The 22247-nt window shown below is 37.1% G+C and overlaps 1 protein-coding gene across 2 annotated transcripts in view; it reads right to left on the bottom strand.

Moving 5' to 3' along the window:
- The window catches only part of ZFPM2 (zinc finger protein, FOG family member 2), a gene marked incomplete at its 5' end in the record, with an annotated part of 480289 nt that overhangs the window by 135290 nt on the left and 322752 nt on the right, over positions 1 to 22247 (bottom strand). The window lies entirely within an intron of this gene.

The following is a 22247-nucleotide window of genomic DNA, read 5'->3' as shown; positions in this document are numbered from 1 at the left end:
GGTGCTATTTTTACCCAGGTTGATGCAGGGGTTAGGTTAGGACTTTAGGAAGAAATGATGATTTATTTTAAGTGCTGTTTGTGTAACAGTGGCTCCCTCTGCACTCATTTCTGCCAGTTATTCATTGTTCCCAACGTAAAAATGCCCCCTTCTCCCTCTTATTTTCCTTAAAATTACACACCAGCAAGTATCTCCTTGGTAATCCCCCTAACAAGCTGCTGTTTGTTTGCTAGAATTCCTTCCTCCTGCATCACTGCTTCTATTTGTCAGCCTGGGTTCCTCCCCACGCCTGCCCCCAGCCTCCCTGCCTCCTTCTTCATGCGGGTGTTGTTTCTCATTTAAATGAACAGTTGGATTCTTTTATTTCTTACAAGTGCTGGATTCGCCTTATCGCCCTCATTCCTTTGGGGGTTGCCAATTGGTTTTATCCACGGATGTATCATTTCTCATGCTTCCTTTTTTTTTCTTGCAAAGAGAAAGAAGCTCTCCGTCAACAAGCCTCTCCGGAGTGAAAGATTAAAAACCTAGACATCACCTACCTTGCAGCTCTACTCCCAACTGGGTTGTGTAAAACTCAATTAAACGTGTCCCCATTGAATACTGCATTACAGTACATTAAACAGAAAATTCTTCGAGCGTGATGACAAAGCTTGAAACCTTGCCTCAAAGCTGTTCCTTGTAGCTTTCTTTAACAGTTCAGTCTTTATGGTGCAAGTCTCCCGTTGACATAACTTTAGTCCAGCTATGAAAAAAAATTCACAGAGCCCCACAGGGATTAAAAGAGAAAAGGGGGGAAAAGTGAAGCTGGCCTTGGCACTTCCCTGGGGCCTCTATTTAAACTGCGCTGCCAACAGACCACTCGAAGCTGAAAAGTCTTCCAGAGGTCTGCGGTCTAACAATTGAAAATATAATTCCCTTATTTTGAGCAGGTGAATTTTACAGATTTCTTCCTCTACCAAGAACGTTATATTCCCCTGAATACATATGAGAAAGACATGAGTCCCTAGGGCAAGGGATTTTATGCGGACATATATTCACAGAAATTTTAAAAGCCCAATGAATATGTTAGTCTCTTCAGAATTCATCTCTTCATAGAACAAAACTAAAAAAATGATTCCACACCCCTGAGAACCTCAAAACTGTTATTAACTATAAACTATGCCATTATATTTCTGTTTCTTGTCCTCTTCCACAATTTTTATTTCTAATCTGGGTTGCCAAGAGGCAATCCTCCTCTTAATTTGTTCACCTAATTGGGTGTTCAAAGCTTGTTTATTACACAACTCCCATAGGTTTACAAAATTTAGACCAAAACATTTTTCATCAGAATTATAGATATTACTATATTTCCAGCTTCGCGGTTTTTGATATTTGAGGCATTTCTCTGCTTTCAAAATTTTGGCAAGTCAAAGCATAATGCCACCTTCCCTCCCAATCTTTTGTTTCCAGTACCCAGCCCATTTGCTGATGTAGCCAAAGAGGAAGATGGACGGGCTGCTTTAAGGCACTGTTTTACCTTCTGCGTTAATTATGATTTACTTTATGTCCACAGTATGATGTATTCTATGATCCTATGTTTGATCTGAAATGCTATATAGTGTTACTAAGAGTTTATTAAGAGATCCTAAAAGCTTTAAGAAGACACACAATAACCATCCGATTATTCAAAACTAAAACAGTACTGTAACGTGGAGCTAGGGGGCATGGTGATACCAGAAGTTCCATTTTCACAATTAACAAATTTAGCTGTGGTTATTAAAGAAGGGCATGTTTGTCTGCACATATGTATATATTCACATTTGTATACGTATATGTGTATGTATATGTAAGCTTAGACACTCTTTCTTGTTAAGAGTCATTGTCTAACACATGTGCAATACTTAATTTTGCTCTTAGAATCTTGTTTTAATTCATTGGTGGGAGCGGGGGGTTCATTCTTCTCCATCACTATTAAAAACTATTGTCTGCAGGTTTTTTTTAGTACAGAAAGAGGAAGTGTTGCCTATTCTGGACGTTCATTACAAGGCTGTAAGCTCCAGTACTTAAAATGGAAATGCAGCTGAAGTGGATTTTGGCTGGGGTTCCAGAAAGGTTTTCCCTGTGGACATACTAGAGGCAAAGCTAGATGTTACTAGGGATCCAACAAATGAGAAACAAGTAAAAGACATACCCGAAAGAGTAGAGCCTCAGCTCTCTAATCCCAAGATGACTTCTAAGTTTAATTAGCAAAGATACTTGATTAAGAGTTTCCAGGGCTTTTTTATTCAAGGAAGTTTTCAAAGATTAGCTGATTATTCATAAGATAAGTTAATATGAAAAGCAACCTAAAGAGTTCAGGAAAGAGTTTATCTCTCTTTTCCAAACTCTTTAACAAACTCTTTTTTAGTATCAGGATAAAACAAAAGACATTTTTTCCATTCCAAGGCAGTTACGTTTCCGAATATATGCTGGCAGTTTTTTAACTCTTATCATGAAGAACTTTAAGAAAAAAACCTTAATGTGTAAAAAGCTTTTATCTATCCTTAATCTTTTTTTTCTTTTAAGAACCTAGAAGTTTGGTCAATTCCTATATTATACTTTAATTTTAAACTCATGTAAACGATTGAAGAAATTACCACCTTTATCCTCAGAATATTTAAGTAGTTTATCTGACTGAAAAATATAATTCTATAGGAATGTATTTCTGTAAAGGTTGGAATCCAAATTTTGTATCTAAGTTATTTTATTCTTTAATTCGAGTTTTAAAGATGTTTTGTGATTTATTTCCATACACGTCTATATAGCCCTTTCTAAGGAAAAAAAAAAAGAAACTTTGTTATAAGTAGCTAGTAGTGATTATGTTTGTCTTATGCCATCTCTTTCACTTTTATAGTAAAATCATTTATTTATTCTTGTATTTTTAAATGAATTGCCCATCCTCTAATATCAGTGGACTTTTTGGCTGGCCAGAGAACCAATTCACTCCCTCATGTCTCATACGCTTCCGTTCCAACATTTTTGAACATTTGTTTCAACTAACAGATCAACCACATTAGTTCATCATACTTTCAGAGTTGAAGGTTAGGGCACAGCGGCCAATTGCTGTTAACTGTATGATTTCTTGTTTCTCAGGATTTTATTTTTTATTTGCTTTTTTTAAAAAAAAACATCTGAGCAGTTTATGTTCTGAGAAGTTTCTCAAAAACGTATTTCTCCAGCAATGGTGCATGTTTGTCAAAAAAACACAGATCAAGGCATTTCTATGATTATTCGTAATGCTTTGGCTAATTCACATAAACAGCACCAAAGCTATCTGATATTGTCCGGTAGTGTCCATTTTCACAGTCCTCTAACTAAGTCAAAGTGTGCCACTTTCCTTTAAGATCCATCTCCTCCTGATACGTGTTTTACTCCTGTTCTCAGAGCCATGGTTACTATTACCCATTATTTCTCCTTTAAGGAATTGTTTTACCACTTGGCCATTCATTTGTGTTTCTGGTTATTCCTTCCATAGCTTCAACTGCCTATTAACTGACATAATAATGCTGATATTTTCTATGGCTTTGGCTGTTTTCATCCAGGAATTTCAAAGTGCTTTTAAGATAGCTCGGTTGCTTTGTGAAAGGCAATTAATAAGACATAGAGAAATAAAGACCCGAAAAGTGAAGAAGCCCATGTATATTCACACACCAAGACCACTGGAAAATCTTTAAATTTCATTCATCTTTGAATTACTCTGGTTAGGCGGTTAAGAAGATGACTGATACAACTGGAAGTATAGGAAGATCTAGTGATGTCATTTGTTTTGATTCCTAAAGACTGACAGGGGTCAATAAAACTTTAAGGTCACTGAAATACAAAAACAAAGGATTCTGACTCATGTCATTCTTTTTCTGACAGACTTCTTTTAGTTTAAATGTCCCCTGATTTGAGGCCATCACCACTAGAGTTTTCCAGACTCTCTCAATAAAAACTGTGTCCCTCTTTTGAGGAATCCATTGCTGCAGATGTGTATGATTCCATTACCATCATTTGTTCAACTATTTTCCTACTGATGGATATTTGGGTTATTCTCTTCACCTCTGCAGCAATGGATCCTCAAAGGAGGAAAACATTTTTTATTAAGAGAGTCTGAAAAACCTCTAATAGCTATTATTCAACGGAATACTAGTCAGTAATAAAAAGAACAAACTACTGATACCCCAAATGACATGAATGAGTCTCTAAAACATTACGCTGAGCACAGAAGTCATGAAGTGTATGATTCCATTCATTTCATAACTCCATTCATATGAAATTTAAAAATAAAGAAAACTACTCTGCTAATAGAAATCAACAGTGGTTGTCTTTTGTAACATGGGAGATCTTCTGGGGTGATGGATATATTCTATATCTTGATTGTACACTTAATATTTGTACATTTCATTGTAAGCCAAAAATAACTTAAAAACAGATTAAGGAAACTAGATTTTTCTTCTGAAAATGCTTTATTTATATTTGCATTTATACAGTAATTTATCTCCTATCTTTCAGCGTTTCTCAAAATAAATTCTTTTTTGTTTAGATTCAAGCCAGTGTGGGCTGAATCATTTCATTAATTTGGCAGGTATGTCACATTTTAACATGACTTAAAAATAAATGCATGGATAGGAATGAACACCGTTTTATTTGTAGGCAATATTGTTCTGTGGACAAACCTAAGGTCCAAATTCTGACTCTATCTGTCCAATAGCAATATAACCTTGACCAAAATATAGTCTCAGTTTCTTCATCTGTAATAATTATAGCAACCCTTGTGGAGTAGTGCACAATGTATACAACGTTTGTTATAAAGTAAGTGTTCAACAAATTTTAGTTTCTCTGTTTTGCCTCTTAACTTCAAATGTTTTATCTCTGTACATAAGGCCAGATGTGGAACCAGGTATGCTTCCCATGTAGTTCTGTGTGTTTGACGTGACTAACACCTTGGTAGGATGCAAAACAAAGACGCTACTATATAATGCAAAATCTCATAAGGATAGAAAAGCATTAACAGGAAGAAAGGGATCAGCTAATCTCACCCTTTAAATATAAATTGTTATCTATTTTATTGCTTCCCAACCCAATCTATTTTTTTCTACTATAGACATAAGAAACCAGGGCAAAAAGGAAGGGAGAAAAGAGAATCCAAATATTCACTTATTTATACAACAAATATTTTCTTGAGTGTTTCCTATGAGTCAGGTATTGATCCCAAACTCTCTGTTCCTAGGACTTAGAGCTGGAATCAAAATACAAGTAAGTTTTAAGGGAGATGTGATTTATGGACTGTTAACTAGATAAAAAAAAAAACTTCAAAAACTTTTCAATATTCTTTTCTCAAGTCCTGCTAGCGTCTCAATGGAAGCAAACATCATAATGGTCTCCTTCCTGCTTTTGAGAGCAGCTGAGATTCTTCTATTGACACAGTTTCTAGGATTGAACTTGAAAAACCAGAAGCAGGGAGTTCCCATTAAAAGTCATGGCCTTGCAGACTTACCCCTCCTATCTGTCCCACAAGCCAGAATTTTCTGACCTGCAGGGCACAGTGTGGGACTCATCTGTTCTTTTTAGCATTTCCTGGCTAGGGACATAATACTGTGGTGGTAGGAGGAAAGAGTGACACAGAGGAGATTTATTTACAACTGAACTGGATGAGGTAATTAGCAAAGCATCTATTTAATCTCTGACTACTAACGGGCAGTATATTGGTATTACAGGACAGGACAGGACATTAATGCTCAGAAGTGTACTAGTAAGTTATGGGAAAAAAAATTCCACAATTTTTTCATGGAAAAAGTCAGTAATTTTCAGAGGTCAATAAAGAAACCCCAGAGCAAATACTTTCAGGAACCAAGAGGGGTTCATCCATGCACTCTTGTGCCTCTCCTCCTGGTTGGTTCTATGTAATGGAGGTAGATGTGTGTGTGTGTGTGTGTGTGTGTGTGTGTGTGTGTGAACAACCTAGACCTGTGAATCAGTTAAGTGGTGACTTTTGGCCCCCTAAGCAAAAATGTCAGCTCACCAGTGCAAGGAATATTATGTATTTTCTTTACTCCAGTGCCTAGAAAATTGCCTGGCACATAGTAGGCCCTCAATAAAAAGTTGCCAAATAAATGAGTGAATGAAAAGCAGAGATACGTTCAACTTGAGCTGTGTTAATCTGTTTGCTTTGTGACTTGGGCAAGTTATTTAATCTCTGGGAACCATTAAAAAATGGAGGATAACCCTGTTACTTCCGTTGTTTATTTGTCAGTGTTTAATGATTCAATATTCAGGACAGGGCTTTGTATGCAGAGAGTGCTGAGTGGAGGTGGACTCCCTTCTCTTGCAGACACTCCCTGACCCTGTAATGATTTAACATGTTGTTATAGTAGACAGTTGTGTTAATTGGATGATTCTATGAGAAAGTATTCTAACGGTGACTTAAATATGTTGAAATGGGCACGTTGCACTGGTTATAACAAAGCATTGTCCATCATTCTAGATTTTTCTAACATAAATCCGTTCCAAGGTATGAAAAAAAATCTAAATTTATACAATAACTGTAAGTTGATGAAATAAACATGTAATTAACAATTTACTAGCGGTTTGAATATTACAAACAGCGTAATACACCTACTCAACAGGGAGAATTTTATGATTTTGAACAAATTCCATTTTTTATTCCAGGGATTTTATTTATCAGTACCATGTAAATAAGTTGTTTTTGACCTAAAGTTAATAGTTTATTTGGGAAATTATTTGAATAATAAAACACAGTTCTTTGGCTTAAAATGGTTGGAAGCTGAAAACTCAAATAAACCTATATCACAGTAAAGGCTATATCAGAGGACTTTATTTAATGGGGTGAAGAAAATATTTCCTGATTTTTTTTATTACTATAGGGCAGATCTGACACCATTAGTTTTCTTTCCGTCATAAATACAGACGAGTAGAATTTGACAGGCATCACTATAAAATAGGTTATAGATAAGTTCAGGCATCTTTCCTTCCACACAGACCTTTTACACTCCGTTCTGATGGGGCTTCCTGAATAGAATGACCAAGGTTTGATTTTAGGCTTCTAGGTCATGGTTTCACCTTGACAACAGTTCTTTCATTTCCAGCCGTAACATTTGCTAGGATCCCTAAGGTGCTTTCATTTTTGTAAGTAGTATAAGGAAAAAAAAAAAAAAGGAAGGATAGAAAAAAAAAGATAAAACTTAATTCACATGCTGCAGGACTATCTCTGTGTCTCTGGCACAAAACTTCAAATCCAATCCAAGAACTGGATGTGTATTAGAAGTCTGCAGATTTAAACCTTGTCCACCATGATCAAACTGGATTTATGGAGCATCATAACTCTCCAGACACCATCCAGCAGCTTATTAATTTAATAGACTCCTGTCCATTCACTGATGTTCCTGCCCTGACAGTCTCTCAAGATAAGGCAAAAGCCTTTTGACAGGACAGAGAGCATATATATTTTCTTCTGTTTTCTCGTGGATGGGGTTGTCGACAACTTGAAATGTGTGGCTCAGCAAATTTGTTTTTTTCCTTCTCTTTTTTTTTTTTCCCCTTTTGCTGTGCAGGAAGGATGACAGAGGCGAGCCTCCAGAGAGTTCCAGGGGTCAGGGGGGCCTGTGTTTCCCCTAAGTACTTATTTAGCATTTTGTTTTGCAAAATAACAATGAATTGATTTAAAGGCATACATGCAGGACAATTTCACCATGAAAAGAAACAACATTACAATTTAATGCCTAATATAAATTAATAGGTGTTGGAGAGAAAAGGAAAAACAGCAATAAATGTTCCCATTAAACAGAGTACAGCAGCATTTTCTTTTCTTTTCTATAATCCCATTTGTGGGAATGAGGGGGAGTGCCAAAAAAGATAGCACTCAAGCTGTTGTATATTTAAAGACAAAACAGGAAGAACTTTTCAATGTTCTTATTTTCCCTTTATGATATTCTCATGCTCTACAATGGTGTTTATTTGCAAATGAATTCACAAGTCTCTGAGAGTTATTACACTAGTATATTGCAAGGTTAACTGTTTCCATCCCTCCTGGTACTCTTCAGTTAAAGACACATCAGTAATCACTAGACCTTGGCTTCTGAAACTTAAGCGTGCACACAGATGACCTGGGATCTAGTTAAAATGCAGATTTGGATTCCGTAGGTCTGAATGGGGCCTGAGCCTTAGCGTTTCTAACAAGCCCATGCAGTACTGCTGGTTGGCAGACCACTTTTTTTTTTTTTTGCAGTACGTGGGCCTCTCACTGTTGTGGCCTCTCCCGTTGCGGAGCACAGGCTCCGGAAGAACAGGCTCAGCGGCCATGGCTCACGGGCCCAGCCACTCCTCGGCATGTGGGATCTTCCCGGACCGGGGCATGAACCCGTGTCCCCTGCATCGGCAGGCGGACTCTCAACCACTGCGCCACCAGGGAAGCCCGGCAGACCACTTTTAAGGAGCATGACATTAGCCAAGCTTTTAAAAAAGGGCAAACTTAGATATGGACAAATGATACCCCAGTGTCATACCAATGTAAAACGTAACTTGAATATATAACAAAAAGTTAACAGATTCCCGACCTGGCATATAGTGGGTACTTGACTAATACTTCAATGAATTGAAGAACTCCCAAATTTCATGTAATGGCCTGCTTTTTATAATCTCCCTTCATTGTTACATGTGTGTAAAGACGATTACCTTAATTTCCTTTGAGATAGTTAACTACAATGGTGTATGTAAAGCCAGGGATAAGATGAAAAGTAACATGCCCATTTTCTTATACACATTTTCTCCTCACTTCATTTCACTGATAGAAAGCTATCTTTCTTATCTGTATCTCTAGTCAAAATGCAAAACTATGAAGTGAGACTTCTAAACTAAACTATTGTTTGGCTTAAATGTCCTACATAGGCCTTTTTATTTTATTTTATTTTTTGGCGTCCTACACTCACTCTAATCTAGAAACCTACACTCAAAGCACAGAAAGACAGCAGAGATTATACTGAAGATATTTAAGATTTTATATTACCAAACTAGTTCTGATATTGAGAGACTCCAAATTATTATTTACTAGTCAATTGATAAATTTTGTATCTTTTGCAGGGCAGGAGAGCAGGACTATCATACGTTACGTATTATATCAAGTTAACTATGAAAACTTAAGTTCCTTCATAGAAGTATTTGATAAGTATTCTGAAAATGTTAAGTTTTCATAATAAGCCTCTGAGACTTAACATTTCTTGAAAGAATGCACAAAGTAAAGGGTACTGAACTGGAGAGCGGTCATTCTTGAAAATCTTTACTGACAACAGACCAGACAGTGATGATAAATACTAGATTTCTGAAGGAAAAACTGGCTTAAAGTCATTTATTCTTATTGAATTTCAATGGGCGGTAGATAGAACTACATAACTAGATTGATAGAAAAAGCTTAACTGTTCATACTTAAATGGAGTATTTTGGATCCATTCTTTTGGCTGGGATATTCTTGCTTGAAACACCACGATATACTGTCTTGGTTGACCCCACTGTTGTCTGACAGTCTTCCCATACTTAAGAAAGACTAATGAGAATATAACTTTTCTGAAGTACTACTGTATGTCATGGCATATAAGGTGACCTTTTAGTTTAAAAATAGCCTTCAAAAATGGAGTTGACTAAACACCAAGGGAAAATAAAAAGCCTCCAATTTCACATCTCAGAGCAAAGACTTGAGGTCTGGCTGACTTCCCCCCAGTGAAGAGCAAGAACAGCAGACACAGTCACTGCTTGATGGGAGAAAGTCAAGTGGATCCACAAAGAATTGCGTAGTAATGGTGAGCCAATGTCTTGGCATGGCTGCTGTAAAAAGATGTCAAATAAAACCCTAAGGTTTGACAACATCTTTGGCATGTATATAGATTCTAATTTTTCTAAATTCTTTTATACACCTTCATTCTAACTGATGTAGCACAATGTATGCTGTGTTTACATAGGATATTCCAAAGAAATCCTCTTGTATTAGATTCCCTAGCATTAAAAAAATCTTGCTAAGACATGGAATACTTTTCTAGATATGGAGAGAAGAGTATTTTGAGTACTGGATTTTCAAATGATTTTCATCCTAGTGATTTTTGAAACTAAAGCAAATCCCACTAGAGTTTACTATGTTGAATGATGCATCCTAATACCCATTAAAAATAATTCAAGATTCAGTGAGTATATTCTATGTATTGTCTGTGGAGGAGAAGTGAGAAATGGTGTCATTGCATCTGAGGTGTTCACATCCAACTTGGGACAATGCACAGGCTGGGGTGGAGCTCTCTCCCTGGGATGGGGCACAGAAGGTTTTTCAGAGGCACTTATACATGCTAAGTCTTGAATGACACCTGTTGCCAAGATAAAGATGTCTAGAAGGTTATTAAGCAAAAGAAACATGATGTATAAGGACAGATATGAGCAAATAAGGAATAGCTGAGGAATTTTAAATAACTGAGTATAGTTTGAGTACAGGGTATCTGTGGAGGATGAGTGAGAAATGAAACTATAAGTAGTAGGATAATTTTAAAAAATTCCAGATGGGATAAGCTATGGGAAACATAGAAATGAGAAGAAACAAGACTAGAGAATGATGTTTAGTGGCTGGACAGTGATGGAGAAACCTGGCACTGGGTGTAGAACGGGATAAATCAGATCAAGCCTCGTGGAATAAAAAGCTGTCAACAAGGAGACCTGTGACAGAGTCACTTCAATGGAATCATGAAGGCAGAAATAGCAAAAGAGAAGATGCTGGAATTCAGGAAGTTAAAGGAATGCATGCAAAAACTTTGCAGAAGCTCACCTAAGAAAAGAAGCAGAGAGGGCTTCCTGTTAAATATGATGAATTGATTGCATGCATTTATTTCTACTCCCTTTCAGTAACGTGACGGTAGAGAAGAAAAAAACAATGATAAGGGCAAAGAGACGGGGCAGAGTAGGCAACAGAAGTCAACAACATCTTGGAAGCTAGAAAACTGATGGAGTGATAGATGACACAGCAGAGCACAGAAAGCTGAAATCCAAGTACTTGAAGAGCAGCTGGCTAACAAGTAGCAAGCAGATTTATTCTGCAGAATCCTGGAAAAGATCAGAAAGTGAAGGCACCTGGCACCTTGAAAGGTAGGGTAAGCAGTGGAGCTAAAACTTGCAGGACTGGCCTTCTAAGTAAGAAGCTGTTAGCTATACTTGCTCAGCTATTCCCTGCAGAGCTAAGTGACATTCCTTTCCCACTCTGGAGGCTTAGTCTTTGAAGAAATGGAATAGAGGCTTTAGATCCAGAGACACAGGCTCTGCCAAGGGTAATACTAAAGTTTCACCTGCATTAGAAGATTAAAGGAACATCTACATTCCCAACAATGAGATAGGACTTTCCCAATGTACCACCTGGTCCAGTTTGCCCACAAAGTTCTCAGATTGCTGGTTACAGGCTCATCCAACTCAGAAATGAGACTGGCATTCTCTGGACAAGCTAACCATGCTAAGACAAAAAATTACATACACTGTCATTTGGAGACCTCATTACCATGGCTAGGTTGTCATCCTATGACCCCACACAAAAGCTACCAGTTGACAAGCTCTGCCTTCTCAGGCTGCTCTTGCATTCACCCCTTAGTGCCCCACTCTTAAACGATGAAGTAGGTATTCATGGATCTCTAGCCACTTGAGGAAAGCTTCAACACTAAATACAGGGACAAAAACAGGCAGGAGAAAGTAAGAAACAATGCATGGGACACACAACTTCCTAATCATTCCCCACATCCTACTTCAGGGATAAAGGAAAAATATCCATATTAAAAAGAGCAAGATGTTGAAAAAAAGGAACAGTCAGGGAACAAGAAAGACCTCTTGTAAATTATAAACATGAGAGTTAAAATTCAATAGTGAAGATAAGGTATAAAGTTTGAGGACATCTCAGAAAGTTCAACCAAGTCAGATTACCTAATCATGGGAACATTATTAAATCCATACTTTATATTGCTTTTCACAGTAAAGAAAAAGCTGTAACCCATTCATTTATTGATTAATTCTTTCATAAATATTTAATGAGCACCTACTATGTGTCATAGATGGCTTCAAAAAACAGACAGAATTCTTGTCCTTAAAGAACTCTCATTCTAGGGGTGAGAGGATGACACTAATTTTTTAAAATAAATGCTAAAATGCCAGATATGAAGATAAATGAGAGAGATGTTATAGACTGAATGCTTGTGTCCCCAACTCTAAATTTATATGTAGAAGCCCTAACAACCAATGTGATGGTATAAGAGGTGAAGCCTTTGGGAAGTAATTAGGTCATAAGGGTGGAGACCTCATGATGGGATTAATGCCCTTATAAGAGACAGGAGGGAGGGAGGGAGCTCTCTCTTTCTCTCTCTCTCTCTCTCTCTCTCTCTCTCTCTCTCTCTCTCACACACACACACACACACACACACACACACACACACACCACCATATGAAGATACAGCAAGAAGGTGGCCATCTGTAAACCAGGAAGATGGGTCCTCACTAGATACCAAATCTGCCTGCACCTTGATCTTGAACTTTCTGCCTTCCAGAACTGTGAGAAAGAAGTCTGGTGTTAAGCTACCAGCCTATGGTGTTTTGTTATAGCAGCCTGAATTGACTAATACTGAGGAGAACAAGGAGAGAAACAGAGACAGAGTAGTTAGGCAGACCCTCTGGGATGGCAACATTTGGAGAGAGTTTTGAATGAAGCAAGAGAGGGGCCCATGTGGGGGCAGAGCAGGGCACAGTGCAAAGGCCCTGAGGCAGAGGCATTCTTTGTATTTTCAAACAAAAGCAAGGGCCTGTGACACTGGAACAGAATAGTTAGAGAGTCATAGTAAATAACACACAGAGGTATCCAGGGGCAGATCATGTAGGGCATTTTAGGCCAAGGTAATAACCTTGTAGGCTTAGTTCAGGCATTGCCAAGCTTTTTCTGTAAATGGTCAAATAGTAAACACTTTAGGCTTTGCAGGCTAGAGGGTCTCTGCCACAACTACTCAACTCTGATGTTGCTGTGTAAAAGCAGCCACAAACAAATTATACAAACAAATCATGGTAGCTATATTCCAATAAAACTTTATTTACAAAAACAGGTGGTGGGTCAGATTTGGTCTCACGGGCCATACTGATCCTTGTAATCAGGCTAATTGCAAAAGGAAACCACTTGTTGGAGGGTTATATGTGCTTCTACTTTTCCATTTTCTCTGGAAAACAAGAAGCAAGGTCATTATCTAACAGGGGATGGTATATATTTGGGGAGACAGGAGTCTGACATAGTCACTTTGAAGACGGATTCGGAAAAAAGATCTGTAATGCCAGGCTACTTACACTGAGGGATTACATTCACCTCGGGGTCAAATGTAATATAAACTGGTCAGTATTGTTTTCTGTTGTAATTTTGTTGTTGTGAGTGGTGGTGATGGCTTCATTGTTGTATTTTGACCACACATTTACATAGCACTCACTGTGGATCAGGCGCTATTCTAAGCACTTTATAAATAGTACTTCCCCTAGCTTCTGCTGCTTGGATAAAGCCAGGGGAAGGTGGAAAGTTGGATTGATTAGAATGAGGGTATTCAGGACACTAAAGGCCAGAGAAGGAGAGAAAAGTGAGAGGGTGCAAGAGAGTCATTAGAAAGATGGACCCATGGAATCCAAGCCAGGTCCTCTGAAAGTAAGGACGGGAGGTCGGTGGGCAGGGCAATGATGGTGAAGACACAAGGGCACTGGAGGTACATTTGGTGTTGAAGAAACTGTTGGAGTCAGGTAATGAGTGGAGAAAAGCGGAAGATTTATATTATCTTCTAGAAAGATGTAGGTACCAACATTATTTCTTGACAGATAAAGTCTTGTTTTTATTAGTGGAGGGACCTGAGCTTCATCTTTGACAATAATCAATAAGCTTAGAAAAATCCCAATGTGAATATGTGTGCCTCAGAACTTTCAGTAGCTCTCCATTACCCCCTTGATGAGGTCTTTAGACTGAGCACTCAACCGAACCCACAACATGGTCCTCAGAAACGTGTGCAGGCTTGCCCCTCACTAGCCTTATTTGTAAATTCTCTGTTCTAAAGTGTGCCCTGACACTCTCATGAAAACACAGTATGTATCGCAGCCTGTAAACTTTTAGGCACACATTTCAACCTCCTCAAATGCCTTCCCCCATTTCTCAAATTTATATTCAACTTTCAATATCCAACCCAAATTCCACATCTTCCGTCAACTTTGCCTTGACCATGTAAGACAGAACTCAGCGTTATGCAACCTTCATCAATTAAGCTCTTTCAACAAACTCCTTAAGTCAGGGGTGTGTTTCAAATTCCTCTGTATCCCTCATGACACCTGGGCCATATCATGTGCAGAGCCTGTGCTCAGTTACTTTTATTTTATTTGGAAAATTATCTTATGAAATACAAAGTGTCAGGACATTTACAGAGATACTAAAGAAAAATATATAGTGCTCAGTTACTTTTATTTTATTTGGAAAATTATCTTATGAAATACAAAGTGTCAGGACATTTACAGAGATACTAAAGAAAAATATATATCACTAGAATATAATTTAAATTCCATGGATGAGGGACTTCATGGGTAAGGCAAAGATTTTTGTTCTGTTAGTTTGGGTTGTATAAAAAGAAGAGCAGGAGTGTAGTTAAGACAAAGAGTGATTTTTGTTTGCAAATATTTTTCTTAAATTATATAAGGACCATAATCAAAGTGAAGAAAACTATAAAGGAGGAATACAGAAAGATTTGCCCAAACCTTACCACCTTTACAGAAATACTTTCATAGTTGCAATATATTGATATTTCTTCCCCATATGTTTTGCTGTACATATACTTTTAAAAGACAATTATAATCATACTAGGCACGAAACCTCATAGTCTACTTTTCAGTTGGAATTATAATACAGTAATTTTTTTTCTATGTAATACACTGCTTTAAAGAAATATTCACAATATCTTACTCTGAAAACATTCACCCTAAAGAGTTGTTCCTCATTTTAGCTGACAAAGATCCTTTTGGGGGTAGCTTTCAAGATTAGCATCACTTTGAATGACAAGCTAACATCCCTGAGTGATAGTGAGTCACCTCTCAGAAGACCCTACTCTTCATTTTTCATTTTTATACTTATGAAACTGATATATTCTTAGTTCTTATCATTTGCCAACATCCTACCTGGGTTTTTACCCCTAAGAGACAGAAGCTTCATTCATGCATGGATCCAGGATGGTTTAGGATATTTTTCTCCAACATATGAGAGCTCATCTAATCCACTGAAGTAATTAATAGTATTACCGTACAGGGTTATTTACCAACATTTCATTAAGGAAACTCACAGTGATGTTGATACGAAAACAAATGTATTTTTTCCACATCAAGTAGCATACATTAATAATAACTCAGGACATAAACTATTCAGTATGACCAGACCCAGACTGAAATAGCATCAGTAAATCACTAACGTAATTGTAAAAACAGTAAATGCATAGTAAAAAATGGAAATGGCAGAAGGCCCTATATTTGCTGAAGTTGCTGTCATTCTGCAATTTGCAACAGACAGCTCCACTGTAAATAAAACATCCACGGGTGGGGTCACTTGTCTCGACCTTAAGAACCCCTCAGAAATGACAATTTGAATCAAAAGGATGGTTTTCTAAAGCAGCCATTTAAAGCAATCACTGATTCCTAGAACAGGCATAATAAATTGCTCACCTCCCAAACATCTCTCATTCTTAGAGAACATAACCAGAAAAAGCCTCAGATGTTCATGAAACATGTTGGGTTTTCGGCATCGCGTTATCCTGTGGTACTCTGCAATCAATTACTGTTATACCACCGTCATTAATAATTTTCTTAATGAAAATGATTCTGTTGATCTCCGCTGTATTTTAATTATCAGAGTTAAGCATAATTACACTGCAGCTCTGAGCTGGCATGTGGACTCCTTTAGGGCGCAATTTTGTTTTAACACACTGATAATGTAATTTTACATTGTGTCAGTTTGTTTGGTTATTATCCAGTTGTACAATTCCACTGTATTCCTGATAACAGATAATAACCTTAGTACCTCCTATATCCTGAAGTCATTTAAAAAGCAATATTGGAATTCTGCGGCTAGCTAACTTAATCGCCTTATGATTTTATAATTCCTGCCGCTAAATATTTGGTTCAGGCACCCACCCTCTTTTAAGAATACTGTAAAACTAGACAACAGTTATACATTTTCTGTGAACTACAGAATGGTTAAATAAACACTTAAATATGAGCACAAGTTTTTCTTGTTAAATTACTTTCTATTTATATAGCATTAGGTCCTTTAAGTAAAGTTAACCATGAACTTGTAGGCTAGTTGGGAAAACTGACTGCCACGTTAGACAAGGCTGTTTCAAAATTCTAGGAACATGCAACAGATCCTCTATTTTAAGGTGGAAAATAGTCCAGACTTTTGCAAGGGTCCTTCTAATGAAAGATCTTTGTTTTAAACAGTTGATCAATTTAGTCAGTGTGCAGAAAGTTGCTTATCCAAGTTAGGTTACATTAGAATTACAGTCATTATTTCAACAGTACCTGGTATAGGACCTTGAACGTACTACACAATCAGTCAGGGCTTAACTGAATTAATTGCATGATTACATTTGTCCAAACAAGCAAAATCAGAACTTTGAAGATGGTCATAGAATGACTTGGAGATTAGTTTTCTACACGACTTTAAATTGCTGTGGCCTTCGAAGCAACAGAGAAATTAGCATAAGGTACTGCTGTCATTGCTGTTTTAGTTCTAGAAAACTTTTTCTTAAAAACCAAACCACAGAGAGAGAAAAAAAAAGTTTCACTGATAAATATGTACGTAAATTTGTGAAGAAGACCAATAACCTACAATCTAGGCCTAGTAAATGGTATCATCAAAACTCTGCTAAATTGTATAATTGGGAATCAAGGTCAACATGCTTAAGATTGAATATCAATTTCATCACGTATGAGCTATATATCCTTGAACTATTTACTTACCTAAACCTGAGTTTACTCATCTGTAAAGTGGGAATAATTCTGCTTACATCATAATTTTCTTGTAGCGGTAAACCAGAAAACGTATGTAAAGTGTTTAAAACCATGCCTGGCATAGAATATGTGCTTAATAAATGGTAACTGCTATTGCTAGTTTTAATATTATCATCATTATCTTTATAATAGCATTTTACATATGACTTTCATTAAAAATGTCATGTGCCCAAGGGAAAAAATATCTTTAGGCAAAGGCTTCTGGCCTCTGATTCTATAATGCAGTTCTCTTCAGATGCTGTGGATTCACAGGGACCAAATGGGATTTATGGGATTCTTGGCTATAAACCTGGTATCTGATGACCAGGTTTTCTCACACACTTGCTTGATACCAACATGGAGGCCTGGGTTCATTTCCTCTGAATTTGTCCTGACATATACCCAAGAGGGCAAACTGGACTGAGTATAAGATCATCAGCAATATAATATTTATAATAACATATGCAGTTATGTGTACGGGTGCCTCTTCACAAAAATCCTGTGAGATGGCCATGGCTATTTCATCATTACAGTTGAAAAAATCAGGATTTAAAGAGGAAAAGTGATTTGCCCAAGGTTCCATCTAAGCAACAGTTTTTTTTACAATGATATTGTGCTTTTATATAAAAAGAAATCTTCCATGGTTAAGGTGAGATTGAGGGTTAGCTGATACTTTTTCACTCCTTTGATTGACAATGTTTATTCTCTTCATCCAGATACCTAGAGAATGTGGCTGCTCTGAAATAACACTCCATGAAAACCCAAATAATTTAATTTTTCCTCATTTGAAGTGAACTGAATGAACAAACTCACATGCAAGATGCTAAAGGTTTAATTTCAAATGTTCAAAAATGTGAAACTCGAAGTAACTTATTTACTTTTCACAAATGAGAAAGGGCACCATACTGTGCAAATGCTATAAAAAATACAAAGATATATAGAAAAGAGAAGTTAATTTCCAATGCTCGACAGGCATTCATGGATTTTAGGAGTAAGTGGGCAGGCCTCTGCTCATCCTCCTCTCCAGCAGCCTCCCTTTAACTTCAGCATGGTGCTTTTTAGTATTTTTCCATTGGAGATAAGTAAATTAGAATTATCTGGAGTCTGCTGAGAATAATGGCAGAAACCAGACAACCCAACAAGTCTGGTCCATCAGTGTCTGGATGAGCTAATTACTTTCTGGAATGACAGGGGGTAGTTGAGGCAGGAAAAAAAAAGTACATCAGATTATAGTATTAATGCTAAATACTATACTTTTTTTTTTTTTACTTTGATAAAACAGGATGATGGCAGCCTGTCAAATAGCAGTAACTGATGTAATTTGATAATAATTATTTGATGGACACCCTGGAAATGAAAATTTTATAATTATGTTTAATTTTACTACTAGCCCACATTTAAAAATACTTCAAAAAGTAATGTCTCTTAAATGGTAATAGTTATACGCCATAAGAAAATACTATAAAAAATCTCACAGTTAAGGCATTTAAAAATGCTACATACACGTATTTTACATTCTATTTATAAGTAGGTACTAACATACTTTCAGATAGCCAGGCCCAATAAAGATGATTTTGGCATAGAATTCATAAGTAGTTTAGGTTCTTAGCTAGAAAACAAAATAAGGCAATGCAATTTTGGCATCTGGAATTTACTTTTCATCTTCAGGGAGAGCTTTTTAGACATTAGGAGTAATGTGCTGCATCTGGGTACATGGATGTTAGCCCATCAAGCAACCATTCTTTTCTGTCTGCAAGTAGCACTTTGGTTTCACTTGGGAAACTACTTCTCCTTTGTCTCAGTGGTTTATGTGGGGTTAGATCTACAGATGATTGTAGTTTGTAAGGAAGGGTCATAGTGATTAATTGGTTCAAGGATTGGTATGTGATGTACCCCAAATAAAACCCAGAAAAGCTCTCTTTTCACTGGGATTGCTGTGCTTGTAGAATAAGTTTGGAGTTTCCCACCACTTGACAAGAACATTTCTGAGGATGAAACACACAAAGAAAGAAGAGGCAGAAGATAGAGACAGTCTGGGGACAAAGTGTGAACAACTGAATTAAACTGATCCTGAAGTTTAGCAGATCCCTGGATTCTCAGTTATATGAGCAGATGAACTCCCCTACCCCCAATACACTAACGCATGCATGCTTACACACACACACACACACACACACACACTTACACTTTGATTATTTTTTGTATAAGCCAATTTCATTTGGATTTCTATCATTTGAAAACAAAACAGCCCCAACTGATAAATAACATACACATTATGAAAATGTCTCACACATTACAGATGTTCGAGTCAATCAATATGTACCTATTAAATCTAAATCACCAAACCCTTCCAACTACAAAACTCTTTTGCTTTGAGAAGGCTTATCAGACCCATAGCCTGTGAAGATAGAAGGCTTCAGAGCTCATGTGGTCCTGGTAGGAGTGATTCCTGGGGTCCTATTTTCCATGATGAGAACAATCCCTAGTATAATCCTAGAATATCGAGGTATTCACAGAACTTTGAGTGAACTATTCCCTTCCTCCAAAGGCAACCTGAATTCTAGGAATTAGCATCAGGCCTCTGAAGCCCATCTAGGAGATCAGAGTAGAATCTACAGCAGAGTTTTCCCAAGTGTGTTAGCCAGAGAACTAATTCCAATGTTCCAATGGATGTCCACTGGCTGGGAAAAAAAATATGCATATCATATAGTCAAACGAGTTACACAGGTTCTTATTTTGTTTTGTTTTACTACAGGACTTCTCAGAGCATTCATACCAGAAGGCCTTGTGAGTTTTCAAGAGGGGCCAAGATAGGCAATATTTGGTCCTGGGACTTTTCCTTTAATCTTAGGGTTATGTGAAGTGTACTTTGGTAAGTGCTATATTATAATAATAGTCTGTGATTTCTGCACAGAAATGTTTGCGTAGTTTAAGAGAATTTATTCATCATGTAATAGTGTCAAGGGGAAAGGTAGAGTCACACAGTACAGAGAGTATAGGATTTAGAATTATCAAAACCTGGATTTAAATTTGGCTTCTCTGTTAGCTTTCCTGAACCGGGGACAACCATACTACTGCTCTAAGTCACACACAATGTAGGTTGTGTAAAATGAGAAACACACTACTTATCTCATCTAGCTGCTTGAAAGCTTAATGCAGGGAGAACGTATTCTAATATGTACAACTCAGGCCCTTAATTAGACAGATGTGTGTTTGCATCCCACTTTAAACACTTAGTAGTTGAAACACTTTGCTGTACAGCAGAAATTAACACAACATTGTAAATCAACTATACCTCAATTAAAAAAAAAACACTTAGTAGCTATGTGACCATGACAAATTACTTAATCTAGCTGTCTCAATTTCATTTTTTGTAAAATTGGGTAGGATGTTAATTACCTACTAGGAGGTATTAAATGATGATTAAATGAAATTATGCATATACAGTAGTTACTGCAGTCCTTGTTATTTCAATTGCAATGCCATCTGTTCTTGTAAGTTGAACAATATCGAGTTACCTTTTGTAGGTTAAAAACTACTGAATATTAGGAATTCATATTGTTCATCATCACAGTATGTGATGTGTCTATTATAGTTTCTAGCAACCATTCATCATTTGTTTATCTGGTCAACCAATCATTATTTACTCTGTGCTCTTTTTGTACAGGCAGCATGCCAGACCCAGGATAAAAAGATGACTGAGACATAATCCTTGCCCTCAGTAAATATAGAGTAGATTGGAAAGGCAGGCAATAATACCTAACTTTTTACTACTCTTGTTTTGAAACATAAAATGATAATCATAAAACGAGGTTAAAAGAGCAATGAGAGAAATGCATAGAATTTGGTATGGGAGTACCAAGGAGAGGATTCAGGGGTGTTTAATAAAGGGTGGCTGTTATTATCCATGTACAAAGCTAGCACACAGTTGGGCTCAATCCATGCTTTATGAGTTAATTAATAAGCTTCTACAAATTACTCCAAAATGTTTATTGCCAAGAGACTTAAGGTATATCTAACCATAATGCAAACACGTAAACATGTTCAAACTAACGTACTCCATTGAACATAGAATTACAATTTTGTTATAGTGTTTTTCCTTATGTAACAATATAATAATCATCTCTTCTAAAACAATGCCCGATTTAAACATGTAATGGATTTGGATTATGATAGAATAGCTATCCTCTTGGTTCCTCCATATTACATTGCCATCATAGAGATAAGATATTGTACAACAAAAATTTAGTCTCAGTCATTGATCCTATACTCCAAGCCATCTTTTGTAGTGTTTGCATTCTGAATGTGGACACTGGTAAGCTGGCTCACTATAATATTGCTTCCCATTTTGATAGAACATAGTGACATATCCTGGGAAAATCTTACTTCCCTTCTAGTTAAAAGCTCCCACCAGCATACCACAGGTATTTGGTGTTTGATAATAAGTGGGTATGAGACCAGCAGTTACAGAAGGAAAAGGAATATAATCAGATCCTGGTGTGCAGATTGTCTTTTTAGCTTGCAAATTCCCTCTTTCTGGTGTTTCAACTTTCAAAGGCTTATGGTAGTTTAAAGGCAATCCTCTTATAAGTGTACAAATTGTAATGATTATAGAAACAAGTTGTAATTGTTTCTAGCAAGTTTTTAAGAGTCTTTGATGTTATGATTAGTGTTTTATATGTTAATATATTGATAGGGGTGCTTATTTGCTTGTTCCCTTGTATGCTTTTATGGTTTCTAGGTTCAATGTACAAATACATCTTTGATCTCAGTAGGTCTATTTGGTTAAAAAGGAAAGCGAAAAGAAATTAAACATGAGAAGCACAAAGTTTTGCAATATTTACGAAGGAGTGAGATTAGGGATTTCACTGTAAAAGTACAGAGCTGGGGCCCAGAACTTAATATGGAGAAAAGTGCGGGAAACCACACCACACACGTGGAGGGGCCTGAGTTTGGGGGAGTCGGTCCCACGTTGTGTGTCCCGGAGCAGCAGTTCCTTTGCAGCCAGGGTGTAGCTGTTTGACGCAGTCTAGGTTGATGCCACACTGAGCAAATCAAAGGCAATGCTCTGCAAGCCATCGCTTCCTCTCTAGCATTTGCCTCCTGCCCTTCAGAAATCACCATGGGGAGGAATTCTCAGTCTTTGCAATGGCTTCCTTTTCAGCTATCCCCTCATCGTGTGTGAT

Source organism: Hyperoodon ampullatus (genome assembly GCF_949752795.1).
Source record: "Hyperoodon ampullatus genome assembly, chromosome: 17".
Lineage (NCBI taxonomy): Eukaryota > Metazoa > Chordata > Mammalia > Artiodactyla > Ziphiidae > Hyperoodon > Hyperoodon ampullatus.
The sequence above is the reverse complement of the archived record's forward strand: the minus strand, read 5'-3'. Positions and strand labels throughout refer to the sequence as shown.